This window comes from Hyposmocoma kahamanoa, unplaced genomic scaffold (assembly GCF_003589595.1).
Source record: "Hyposmocoma kahamanoa isolate Upper Pololo Valley unplaced genomic scaffold, ASM358959v1 99226, whole genome shotgun sequence".
Lineage (NCBI taxonomy): Eukaryota > Metazoa > Arthropoda > Insecta > Lepidoptera > Cosmopterigidae > Hyposmocoma > Hyposmocoma kahamanoa.
The window spans coordinates 41,076-52,714 of record NW_020655831.1 but is presented as its reverse complement, the minus strand read 5'-3'; positions in this window follow the sequence as shown (position 1 = coordinate 52,714).

The following is an 11,639-nucleotide window of genomic DNA, read 5'->3' as shown; positions in this document are numbered from 1 at the left end:
TTTAAATTGTAATGTCATCGCAGTATCGCGCTGTCAGTAGAACAAATAAAGACTAAAGCGGAGTTTGGCGCTCTGTATACGATTTTAGCGCCTTACAAGTGCGGACACTTTTTAGCGCGGACCCGACGTTCATATTATTATAATTGTAAGTCAATAATATAATATATATACAATACAATAGTATAATAATAAGGTCGGAGTAGTGTGTTCTAAAGAAGTAGATAAATGTCTACTTATAGATACAAGGCATGTCATAGAGTACTTAAAACCACCAAATATGAATTACATTTTTTATTCCATATTAGCGGAAATATTTTTACTGCATAATAGTAAAACTATTTCCGGTAGGAATTCGGAGGAAGTAATTAGACAGACCGGTAGATAAAAACATTATTCACCTTTATGACAGCTTGTTTAACAAGATAATAAGAATAATAACGCACACACTCAACCCCGCACTAAGAAACCATATATCGCTAGCGCTATGGACACATACATAGACAACCACAAATTACATCCAAACTTCGAGACAAATAAATGAACCCGGGACCTCTGTTTGGCCGTCCGGCATGGTAACTGTTCGGCCACGGGAGCTGTTAGATTGACTAAAACTATGCGACGGTGTGACCTTACATCGTCATCCCACCTTTTTATTTAAATTCCATATTTTATTCTCACACTCGTATTTAAATTCAAATTTTGAATTGTTCTGTCCTTTTGCCTCACTTTCTATCGTCACTCCCTGCTCGATCGCGACAGCGGACGGAGCCGCTTAGATTCAATCGTTAAGTTAGAGAGTGTTTTTATATTAATGTACCCGTTTATTTATATATACTTACTCCTTACTTATTTGTTACCATTTACTCTTAACCAGACATTAAATAAAGTGGACCGGAAGTTTCCTGTTTTACTGCCGTGAACCCGGCCACGGCTTGTTAGGGTTACAACCCTTTCAACTAACACTATAATTATTATTATATTGAACCACTTAAAAATAACAAATTGTAAGAAGGAACGTACTGTACTAAATAGTTTTGGAAAACCAAACAGGAATTAAAACTTGAAAGAGCTGTGTAAATTTATACCAATTACGTACCATTACGTACCAACGTAGAAAGGGAGAGAAGGGCTACATAGTCAGATCCGAAAAGGATATTGCTAGACTGCTGCTGTCTGTATACGTTTATTTCTTTTTCCTTTTTTATTAATGGCTAACTTACACTCTGATATTAGAGAAGACGAGTACACTAACTGGGACATTTTTTCTAGAGAGATTCCGCTACTAAACAGTGCCATATTAATATTCCACAACATCAGATCAATGTTGAAAAACGTCGCCCAACTAGAGCTTATTGTACTAAGTAGCTCGAGAACAATTGACGTCATAGTAATCTCCGAAGTCAATATTACAGACTCATGTAAATCTTTTTTCGAGCTGTCTGATTATGAAATGCACACGGAGCTAAGGAACCACAGAAGAGGTGGTATTATAATGTACATACATAAAAATATTCGTTTTACCAGACATTCAGTGCGTACATATAACTTTGAGTGTATTGTGGGCCTAATTGAAAGTAATTATAACCTAAAAGTAAGGTTATGTGCAGTGTATAGACCACCGGATGCTGACCGGACCCGTTTTGTTCAGGAATTATATGTTGACTATGTTTTAGTAGGAGATATTAACATAGATTTAAAATCACATTCAGTTATTAACACGTTCGCGGACAGCAATGCTATAGCGTTTGCCAACCGCGTTGTGTCACGAATGCTTTATAAATAATGTGGGAAGTTTGTCTCTCTTTCTTGGGCAGATATGCTGAATGCGCTTTACCATAGTAAATTAGTATTGATCAGGCTTTACTGTCACATTTTATACTCAGTCAAAGACGCGTGCTGTCGCATAGGATGATTTTTGCAATTATGACACAAATGCTATAGAATACGTCTTTGTATGAGATTTTTTAGGTATTTGTAGGTGTGTTTTTAGGTTACATTGAGAGTTCATAGGTGTAAGTAAATTGATTTTCGCGCGCTGACGCCCTTTTGTTACTTTGTATCGATCGGCGTAAGTGCTATAGTAGTCAATTGTTATAGAATGCTACAGTGTCTGTTGTCACATTCAGTGATATAAGCGTCATAATGACGAGGTTGCTATGACATTTCCAAAAATGTCATAAATTTTTTTAGTGTCAAAAGTGGGTGACTCACTGGCCGAGAACGTGTTAAATCATTATACCTAAATTCTATGTGCGAGATGGGTCTTGAGTGTGGCATAAGCCAGTGTACGAGAGTCGAAAAAGTGGAGCCCTGATTACAAAGTCATGTTATTGATATATGATATTATATGATAGTGTCAATTGTTCAACTAAGACAGCTGTTATTATTAGTTCGTTAGCCGACCATTAAATAACCATAATCATCAACCCATTTATATGTCCCAGTGCTGGGCACGGGTCTTCTTTCAGACGAGGGTTTAGGCCATAGTCCGCCACGCTGGCCCAATGCGGGTTGGGGACTTCACACGTTTTCAGAGGGTAGCGAACCTTCTTCAACGTGCAGGGTTCATCACGATGTTTCCTTCACCGAAAACCTCATGATAAATTTCAAATTAAATTTCACACATAAATTCCGAGCAAGTCAGAGGTGCGAGCCCGGATTCGAACCTACGACCGTCTGCTTGAGAGGCAGTAGGTCAAACCATTAGGCTACCACGGCTAAATACGGCTGCGTCATAATAACAAACATCAGTACCCATAACTAGCGATATAACGCAGTACGCAAACTTCTAATAAGAAAATTTGTGCAGATCTAAGGGTCGTATTCCAGAACTCTACTCAATGCTCAAGTCAGGACTTGAGTATGATTTAAAGCACTGAAAATCATATTCAAGTCCTTGCTATTAGGGTCGTATTTCCAGTGCTTGAAATCATACTCAAGTCTGCTTAAGTCCTGACTTGAGCATTGAGTAAACTGGAATGAAGGTGCGCACTTTACAAAATGCAATATACTATTGAACATATTCTTTATTTAATAAAGTACACATTTCTTCAAAAAACACTTGTCTCGTCACTGGCAATACAAAGTGTAACTTAGCTACTCAACAATAAGATATATTTCTTAAAAAGGCATACTGCGTAAAAGGTACAATGCAATATACTTACAGCTTGTGCCGCCACAGGCAATGCAAAATGTAACTTCGCTTCTCAACAATAACCTATATTTCTTTGAAAGGCAGCTGTCAGCTGATCGAAGCCGGGATGCGTAACACGAACTTTGGAAATAGCAATACATTAAAGAACTTATCTTCTAATACATAAAGTGAATATTTCTTCTCACGGAATCTCCATTACGTAGGGTGGTCGTGTTTATGCAATTTGTAGACTTTACGTGCAATTAATATAATAGTCCAAATAAGATGATCTCGGTGGCTCAACGGTTTGCACTGTCGTCACTGCATGAGAGGGTTCGATTCCCGGTAGAACCAATTTAAGGAATAAACTTTTCAAAGGTGTTTTTGGCTTAGGTGTTCTGGGTAGTGATGTGGAGCGAACTTCGTAGCTCTTGGTTCTGTGTTCGATTCCCGGTAGAACCAATTTAGGAAATTAACTTTTCTGGGCCCTGATTTTGATTCAAACCGGAATCGACCCGATCGGGTAGTCTCGAAATCAAATGGGTTTTTGAGCGAGAAGGTCAACCTGATTCCTACTATACCTGAGTACATATAAGTTATTCACGCAGGTAATCAGTGTATGGTGATTTCGTAATAAATATTTTAGTACTTATATTATCCAATTGTTTTTATTGAGTAACACCTTTTCCAGACTCTACATTTCGTCTCCGGTCAACAATACGTAGAAGAATTTCATAATTTACATAAAACGATTTCACCCTGTTCACGGAACTCCGCCCTCTTTCCAATTGGTAGCGTTCAGACTTTTTATGATCTTCAGTCACGTGAAGGGGTCGCATACATTAATTCCATTTCCTTCTCTCGCATAAACTTCCGAATCAAACCATCTCGTTCACACTTGGTGACGTGAAACTAGAGTTTTGTAAACTCAAACAGGCATGGGCGATGTGTTTATGATTATTCCCCCCTAAGATTACCATCGGAGCGAGACAGCGATATTGCTTTTTCTCTTTCACCTGCTTAGGTGACGTACGCACGGGACGTGTGTTGGTCGGTGCGGTACCTTTTGGGCGCGGTCCCACTATGTCGTCACGTTTTATTATCGTTAGACGACTGTCGTGTCTAGCCTGTTCCCATATCACGACTATCTGTCGTGGATGATTTTTTATCGTTGAACGACTGTCGTGACTAGCTGTTGACGACAATTTATCGTTTCACGACAGCCTCCTTGCCCATCTCTGGCTACGAACCAACGCTGAGAGGAGACCCAAAGAGGAGAGGGCAGGGAGCAGAATACGTGCGGACAGCAATAAATAAAACGTGACGACAATAGGAGCTGCGACAATCTGTCGTCAAGTTTTTATCGTGCCGTTTTTTTATCGTCCGATTGCTGTCGTTCTAGCTGTTCCCGCTGAGACGACAGTTTGTTTTTTTCTGTCGTTTGTGAAAAAATCGTGAACGACAGTTAATCGTGTCGTGCTGTAAGTGAACAACTTCATTTAAATATACAAGCCACGACACTGTTAAAAGCGCGAAATAAGCGCGCGCTATTGATTATCTAAATTAAATCTGATTGAGGGTCGTATTCTAGAACTCTACTCAATGCTCAAGTCAGGATTTGAGTATGGTTTAAAGCACTCGAAATCATACTCAAGTCCCTGCCATTAGGGTCGTATTTCCAGTGCTTGTGTTGCCAATGCAATCCTGACTTGAGCATTGAATAGAGTTCTAGAATACGACCCTGAGACGGCCAATAGCGCGCGCTTCTTCCAATTTTATCGCGCGTGTCGCAACTACCATGCGTAGCCATGCTACGGGGGCTGCCATTGTTTAAATGTCTCCACTTTTTTTTAAATTTAATACCTTTCACTGTTTGAACGTTGACCCTGTTACAATGGATACTGGATACTTTTTATGAAAAATCATATTTCACCTGTCGAAACTAATCCTACGGCTCAAGCACGTATTGTTATCAAGTGCTATTTAGATTATTTTTAATTTCCATTCTTACTTTCACTATCACAACCAAATTGAACATATCTTTATCGAACGCATTTGTCGACTATAAAATGGGTGGCTGGGTAAGTACCTACTTCTATGTAATATTTACCACAATACAAGAAACAAGATAAGAATTCTCTTTGTTACTTGGGTTCGATAACCTGCACAGTCTGTCATTTTTTAGGGTTTCAAGCAAGGTTGCTCTGGATATCAGCGTCCACTTCAGCCTCCGCATTCATCGATGCTTGATTTTTATGCAGATTGATTCTTTTATTAATTTATTGTTGAATAGTAGTTTATGTGACTGTTACATAATGAAATGAAATAATGGAATGAAAAAAGTGTTTTAATGCCTAATTATGTACAGTTACATACACTGGCTTTATCTACACACATATTATAAGTGATGTGTTCAGGAACCGCATGTTACGACTGGCGAAATGGCGGCAAATAAAAACTTCTCCCGCATGTCACACAACCGTAGTTTTTATTTTTAATTCATAGACAGACTAGAATCGGCCCCAACTATCGTATCGTTCGATATCGAGTAACGTGTGAAATTGTTATTGGCATTTAATTAAGAATAAAACTTCATCTCGACTAATATTAGAATTGAGGTCGAATCAAATTGTTTCGTTTTTCAGGGATGTTGGAATTTTAATGTCATAATCGACATCGAATTCGATGTTATTATGAAGCAATAATAACGTTTTCACAGATAAGAAATTTGTTCTGACAAAACAGTTTACCTTTATGCTGGTCGTAATTTGCGGTTTTTGAACACGTTATAGAGAGTTTATGATATGTGTGTAGATAAACAATATTTTATTACAATACCAAAGATGACAGAAAGCTTTTACATGTAGACAGATTCGGTAAGTATGTATAATGTTGAAGTTTTCATAGGCAAAATCCGCATCACTGATGTTAATGTGAAAAAAACAGCATCTCTGAAGTGTAAAACAGCTCCATCAGCAACAAGCTTGATCTTCAAGTGGAGATCTTGAGTTGAGAGTGCGGTTCAACGGTTTTGTTAGTTTGCAATAAGCGCTTAATTTCGATTTAAATCTGTCGTTGAGAGCAGTAACAGACGTGAAAGTATAGACAGCGACCTCTAGCGGGTATCAACAAAAACACGACGGAATCGCGCCAATTGGTTATAATCTTAGAATAATAACGCATAGAATGATAGTTTCATATCAAACGAACTGTCACAAGTGAGGCAAAAATCAAATTCATGTAGCCTAGTTTTAGTAGTAGGTTAATTTTCGGTTTTAGTGAATATTTATATAAAAACACAAGTTGAAACGCGTTACTTCCTTGTGGAACGTGATGTTAGTATCTATTTTATGTTTGTCTGACGTATTTTTACACTCATTTACTGCACATTTCGTCATTTTTAGCTAAAATTCTTGATCTGTTCGCGGTGCAAGTTGACCTTGAGCACTGAAGGCCCGCCATTCTAAGGTTATAATAATATGCGCTTATAGAGACTTTCGTGGTTATTCACTAAATGATTATCACTAGTATCAGGTTTCTTACCACGGTATGACTTCTTCCTATTTTCCCGATATTTCGGAACGGTTGATGGTCACGGGTTGACTCAATTAGTGATAATCATTGAATATTCGCTTAGTTTGTTTCGAGTTAAATCTGTCGTTGAAAGTTGAAAACCATGTTGAGATCAATAATTATCGAATGTCTAGTAACTGACATGAAAGTACGAATAGCGACCTCTAGCGGGTAGCTACAAAAACACGTAGGAGTCACGCCAATGCCTCGTTATCGCCAGATAATGTGCGGAAGCAGAGTGTTGCAGATATTTCTAACAGATGGCACTGTATAGTACAGTAGGGCTCAACTCACACCGGCGCAGTGTCGAAACGTCGCGTTGCGTCGTTTTCAACTACAAAAAGGCGATGGCAGCGAAGGCGCCTGTCGACGCGCGATTCCTTATTTGCATAACACATATTTGTACCTTAATAATGGGAAAGTAGAGATGAATATGCTATAGGCGAAAAATATGACGTGTCGCAACGCTTCGACTCTGCGCCAGTGTGAGTTGAACCTAAGAGTTTACAAATATCAATATGCGGTGTCTGCGTGGTCCAATTTTTAGTTGTTTAGAAAATGACATTATTAAAGTGTTGGGTGTTAGTGTGTAGTTAAAATACCTATATGGTGACATCACTTGATTAAGCCCTGTTTAAAAGGTTTCTAATGGTTTGATGACACTGTAGACTGATATATTTTTGTGAATACCATCTATTTCGTCTGGCCCATTGACCTGCATCTGCATACCATTCACCATTCACCAAATCACATGTTATACCCAAAATTCGTGTGTTTGAGGATGGATGACGTTACTACTTGAGAATTATGGTAATTTTTTACACTTGAAATAACTTTCTTTTAATTTTTTTTAAATTTGGGGCGCGGGGAGTGTGTTTACGCTTTAAGTAATGCTCACATTCTTGTTCATTCGCAAGGAGCTCTACTGTTTTCAGGTACTCGAACCTGAACTCTCAAATTATAAGCAACCGTTCCCCCATTGAATTATTACCGCTCTACCATCTACCTATGAATTGTTAAAATTCCTACCCATAAACTGTTTACATAGCGGTCAATCAGGTATATTTTCTTGTCCCCCGCGTCACGTTTTTCAGCCCGTAAACAAGTCTGTAGCCTCAATGGACAATGCTCTAAGTCAGAAAGTCGTGTCCTCGTTTCTAATCACATTGGCGGCATGAGTAAGGTGCGTTTGTGTGTTGTGAATGTTTGGTAGCCATACTCTGTAGGTATTTTATTATTTTGTCCTTATACTTTCCCTTGCACTCACATAAAGTTTTAACATAGTCTATCTCATTCTAACTTATCAGACGATGACGCGTACAGTCTATTTTAGGCCAAAACGCCCCACTCCACTGCGCCCGCGGTGCCCTTCACGATCTTCAACGACCAACGATAACGTCGCGTCAGTCGGCGCGGAGTCAGAACGCGAGCGCCAGTATGGAAAAAATAAATAAAATGTGTTGACCAGTTTATTGTCGTTTTCGAATAAAATAGTGGTCTCCATTGGCGTGTGTGTATTGGATGGTTATTGACTGTGTATATTGTAATACTGTGGCTGTGTGCAGCGGAAATAATGCCGTTAAAACGGTAAGTTATTTATTTTTTGTTTTTGCTATTCGTTAGCATAAGGGGAAACCCCTCAGCGCCGGACAGAATCTAATACGGGACCGATCCCGCCCAAATATGAAATAGCGGTCTCTTTCGCTCTAGAAAGACGTTCAATGGAAAGACCCTCTCCCACGGAAAGAAAGCACGAACTGGAAATGACACTTGAGATGTCTTGCGCGGGAATCAGTTTTATCGAGTACACACAGTAAGTACATTGTGTGTAGCGCTTTTATTTAATCATTGGTAAGTACATATTATTATATTAATAAACTTTGTAGTAACCGAAATTTTAATTTAAGTATGGTGTGTAACACCGGACAAATACAGGGTGGAATTGACAGGTAGACGAAAATGAAAAATGTGGATCCAGACCACGATTCTTATTTGAAAATTATTGGAATTTTCTCTCTTTTTTCATGTAAACATGCAGATATAATTTTGTAAGTTAAAAACATTCGTAATTGCACAAAACAGAAACCTGGTAATGTAAAACGTAATACATTGAAGTCCGCGGCCGCCTGCGCCGCTACATACACGTTCGCTGTTAGTAATAGTAATAACATTGCGTAGCAAACAAATAATTTCAAAACAATTGTTTTGTTTTGACATTGTTAAAACAAAAAAAGAATTTTCAAAGATATCTGAAAACGTACATACAGCCGAACGTATAACCTCCACCTTTTTTTCAAGTCGGTTAAAGTCTCTACATGCTGCGGTGTCTCCAGCGGCGAACACTTGCCAAGTGAAGCCTGAAAATCAGCAAATTGCTGAGGCTTGTCCTTTTCTTCGGCATAGTTTTATCTGTTTTCTGTTGAAGAATAAAGTCTTTTTATTATTATTAATTATATATGTCCTCATTCGCTCACACAAAGTATTACAGCGGTCTATCTCTTTCCAATTATAATGGTTTTTCCCCGAAGTATCTGTATCGGTCGGTAAATACTATAGTCACGTAGCAAGCTTACTAAATTTAGACGAGGTTTTGCGTCATCTGTTATTGTCTGTCGAGACACGTAGCCCGTTTGGTTTTCAAAGAGGCCAGCGTATCTGGCAAAAATAAAATGCGTCATGATAACATTAGGTACAATTAATATTTAACTGCCTCCGTGGCCGAACGGTTACCATGCCGGACTGCCACGCAGAGGTCCCAGGTTCGATTCCCGGGCCGGGAGAAATATTTGTATGACCTACATTTATTTCTCTCGTGAGTTTGGGTGTAATTTGTGGTTGTCTATGTGTGTGTCCATGGCACCCGCGACACAGGGTTTCCCTAGTGCGGGGCTATGTTGAGTGTGTGCGTTATTATATATATACAATATAGCAAATGTGTTGCCGGTTGTGGTGCCTCGGATATCAAGTCCTACCTATTTTTGTTGCCAAGCGGTATATGTTTTATTACGTCCTTTATTTGTAATTGATATGTGTAATATTAAATAACTTCACAAATAAACTGACACCCGTTTATGTACACTCACACATGACCTATTCTTTAACTGCACAAATATCATAAACCCTTGATGTGTTCAAATACCGCAAATTATGACCAGCATAAAGATAAACTGTCTTGTTAATTCTTTTCTTCACGGTGGTCACGAGAGATAACCACCACTTTGAATGGGGATATTTGGCTAAAGTGGCAACTGTTGCTTTTGTTTTTTAATTACGACTAAATCAACAACAAACCACCTATATGGTATCTAGCAGCCACGGCGCCACGCCCATTTAGGTAACTAATTTTGCCAGTGAAAATCGGGAATTTTTGGGTAAGCCGATTTGAGTAAGCTTTTTTCATTGGTAAGTAATTATTAATAATTATGTATAAACTTTATGAAAATTTAGTTGATGTATGATGTACAGTTTACACGGATATGTAAACTTCGTTAAAATGTACAAAAAAGCTGTGGTCGTTCTTTTGCAATACATTGATAAATAAAATGGTTACCGGCGGTAACCACCGTTCAATAAGGGTACACTTTTTTGTAGGAAATACAACCTAAAATTATATTACTATTATCGAGTTCTTAGGTTTTCGCGATTGTTACACATAGAAAATGAAACTATTTTTCCGGATTTAAATCGCGTATATTTGTTTTTTCAAACAAACCGACTGAGGTGGTACAGTCTTCAGCCAGTTATGTCTAATATTGATGCAAACCACCCTATTTTTTCACTATAGTTACAATAGTTATTAATTAAATACCTTACAAATTAACACAATCGGGCATTAAAACACTCGGGTGATGTTTTTATGAAACTCACCCGTCTCGGTCACATAAATTTCTAGTTTGAGATTCTAATTTGTAGGACTTATTTCATGTTTGTATACATGGATAGTGGAGCATATATATAGCATTATTAATATTCTTCCTTGATACTAGTAGTGTTAAAAATATCTTGTAATATTCTACCTCGCTTTTGCCTTAAAGGGGTAGATAACATATCGGTAAACTGCGTGATCTAAATTACCTACCAATGCATGTTCTTCCTCCGTACAATAACAGTCATGGTAAGCGTGTCTGGAGATATACATATGTTACCATTATTGCTTAATAAATTGCCAATTGACGTTTTTGATAAACTTATAGGTAAACCAAATCTTAAGTCGATTCATTTATAAAAACCTTGAAAGTTAATAGTTCTTATGTGTAAGTTGCGTAAATTATTAGATACGTATAAGTATTAGATAAGACGCCTGATAGCATGTGATAGCAGCGATACATAAATCTGTTAATGGTTTTTGTTTGCTGTATTGTGTTTCTTTTTGTAAACTTTTTGATTGTGAGTAAAAAAAATTAAAAATACAGTTATCAATGTTAATATCGAAGAAAAAGGTTTCACCGGTTTTGAAAGGTCAAATTTCCAACAAGGACTGGAAACGACTTTTAATATACTAGTTTCAAAATTGCAAGCCATGGACAAATAACTCAAGAGGACTGTAATCGTCATACAAGATAGCGTAGGTATTTAGTACCTATTGGTACACTAGATGTCGCGACGAGTACCGAATAGCTATTTTGTAAAATTATTTCACATTGACACATTGAATTTTATCAAATCCGCTTCTAGTGACAACAAACACAGCAACTAGATGGCGCTATATTGTAACTCAAAATGGATGCACCTGGAGACGTATATGTCGGCGCGGAACCATCCGGCCATTGTAAGTCGTCGTCGTCAGGAGGCTCAGACATCACGAGATAAATGAAACTGAACTTCAACTTAAACCTTCTATTCCCAAACGGATACTCACCTTAATATTAGGGGTTAAAGTATGAAACTGCCGTTTTATTGCAATAGGTTCTTTGAATTTTCATAGAATCTTCAT